Here is a 3,050-nt window from a genome sequence, read left to right on the forward strand (position 1 = left end):
TGAGTGAGGCAGCACAAGCTGCAGCGGCTTCCACCCGTTCCGCGAATGAATGAGCTAGGCAAAAGAGAGTGACGCCCCTCCCTTTCAAAGTGGGAAATGGTGCATCCCCACAGGTCCCCTTAAAGACCTCGCCCAAACTGCACCATCCATGGCAGGGCGCTGTAAAGATGGTGTAAATTCTCAAGCCACAATGTGTATGGGTACAATTGGGATGCCGGCAATGGTACATACACCCCGCTCGCCTAAAGCTGAAATGGTGGATGCCTACCATGGACGCGCCACTACACATGACATAGCACCCACTACACTCACTAAAAACCGGGTTACAGCGAACATCTACACCTTTACCCCTTCACTCACCTTCATCATCACTGCCGAGGTCAGGAAAGTCACTTGCGACGAACTGACCTCAAGAAGGTTGCCTTCCTTCCCCAGGACTGCCCATAACCAAGGAGGTGCAGCAGTATCCGACCGAGCCGCAGCTACATGTCCCAGTTAGGGGCCATCAATTTAGTACGTACGCATGGAGGGGGAGGGTTAACCCAAATGCGTACGCTTGTGTATGGGGGGTCTACTGGCAATGTACGTACGCATAGGAAACGGGGGGGGGGGTGAAGACTCGATAATAACACTGTGTAACAAAAAAATTGAGACCAGGACACAAAAGCAAAGTAAAAAATCCACTCCATTAATAACACTGTGTAACATTTTTTTTGTTACTGGGTAGTGTTATTTTCTAATTGCTTATGCCTCAAAAGTACAGAAAATGGCCATTATCTATTATTCCCCACAAACTTTCCTTTTCTGACCAGGACAATGATATTTACCTATTTTCAATGAACAAAACGTGTGCATTTGTGCCATTACTTCACGTAAAGTCCTGGTCACAAAAGCAAAGTTTGTGGGAAATAATAGCCATTTTCCATACTTTTTAGGCATAAGCAATAAAAAAAAACTTACTACCCAGGAACAAAAATCGTGTTACATAGTGTAATTTGTCAACATTGGACTTCAAATGAGCCACAGTTCAGTTTCTTCAGCTGTCAGACAAGTACTACCGGGAGAAGTGGGACTGAGGGAGAGGTATCACTTGTATGCCACCGTACCCCTGACTGCAGCTATCACGCAGCTCAGCAAAATAAGTGGCCAAGGTACACAACTTAATTATTTAATGCAGCCGGTGGTGTTTGCTTAAACAAGTTAATATTATGAATCTTTGATCGATTCTGCCTGGATTAAATATCGGCCGTTCTATAGGATTCGTGGGGGGGGGGGTCAGTTTTGATAGATTTTTGCGTACCTACTAAATGGATTTGCATTGAATTTCCCATATAGGACTCACCACTGTGATCTCTACATTGGGTCAAACTTAACATCTCTTAATGTTCGACGGCTTGTGCACCAGATCTTATTTATTCACAAAAAAATCCGCAGACTATGTGTCTGCACGCACGCACGTGTGTGTGCGTGTGAAAGTGATTTTTCCAAGACGGAGGTACTCTGCAAACCTACCGGCTGCCTTCAGAGATTTGTTCATGAAGCCATCCAGATATATAAACACAGACACAACTTCAACCGAGAGGATGGGTAAAAACTGAGCAATCATTGGAAGGACGTTATTAACCAGGTAAAGTCTTAACTGACTGTGATGTTTCCATCCAACCTGCCTGTCATCTGTAACTTCGACTCTCTGTGTGTCTCTCTCTCTGCCTCTTTCTTAGATCTCTCATGCTCACATGTCCGTTGCATTGCACTCTCACGCCTTTGGATTGCACTCTCATGCTCACATGTCTTTTGGATTGCACTCTCATACTCACAGGCCCTTTGGATTACACCCGTTTGGGTTGCACTCCCTCGTCGAGGAGGCCGCTCTTCTTCTCCTTCTTTTCTACAGTTACGTGATAATTTCTCACATTAACATCATGCTAATCTCTCACATTAACATAGCCACTTCCGTACCCTCATCGAGGAGGCCACTCTCCTATCTTACAGTTACATGCTAATTTCTCACATTAACATCACTAACCCCGGCCACTTCTTTATCACCCTTGAGCTACACCAATTTCAAACCTTTTAAAACAGTCTGCCTCAGCAGCAGACCATGCTTTCCCACCTGATGGTGGATGCTTGTGTTGCGCCCGAAACGTCGTGATTTATTTTATTTTATACCTACGTGACTTTACCGAAAGAACCAAAGAGTATGGATTCCTGCAGTCACGAAAGGTTCAAATCAAGATTGAGTGTGTGAAAGTTTGAGTGTGTGGGGAACGGTCGCGTAGTGGTTAGCACGCTGTGCTACGAAAACGGCGACCCGAGTTCGATATCCCGCTCACGGCCAACACCAGTGACGATTATCTGAACCGGTTCTGGGCCTCCCCTAAGTAGACTCAGCCTCAAAATGAGTACCTGGTGCTATATGTAAACATCACTGGGGAGACAAAGCTCGCCGGGCATGGTGTTGGCCACTCACCCCATCTTGTGCCGTGTCGGCCTTCATCGGCACTGTTCGCAAATGGCACTTGCCTCAACAGCCTGTTAAGGCCATACGAGTGATATTTGACCCTTGTGGTGGTACCCCGGGGTACCTAACAATACAAAATGGCCGAGGCGATTAAATATTTTATTTCTGGGACACTATTTTTTCAGAGGTGTACGTAACTCCGCGACTGGGGTACCAATCAATCCGAAATCAGTGCCACACTCCGCGATGTCAAAACGCAGCGAGGACGATTGCGCTGAAACCCTGAACCCTCGCACGCACCGTAGTGGTGATGCATCGTGTACAGCTCGTCGAGATGAGTCGATAGTCGGTCGCATCGCCGACCATCAACACAGACTAAAAATTACTGCATCACGGACATTATCCGAGAACCGGGGCACGATGGTCTCCCGGGGTACCGCCATAAGGTTAACTTGTCATTGGTGTCTGTGCGTGTGTGCGTGCGTCCGTGTGTGTCTGCGTGTGTGCGCGTGTGTGTGTGCAATTGTGGTAAGTCATTGTCCCTATGCCAACAAGCAAGCCAGCATCAGTACTCAAAAGAAAAAAACAA

Source organism: Lethenteron reissneri, chromosome 27, assembly GCF_015708825.2.
Source record: "Lethenteron reissneri isolate LAM-NWPU_2019-01 chromosome 27, ASM1570882v1, whole genome shotgun sequence".
In the NCBI taxonomy this organism is placed as follows: domain Eukaryota; kingdom Metazoa; phylum Chordata; class Hyperoartia; order Petromyzontiformes; family Petromyzontidae; genus Lethenteron; species Lethenteron reissneri.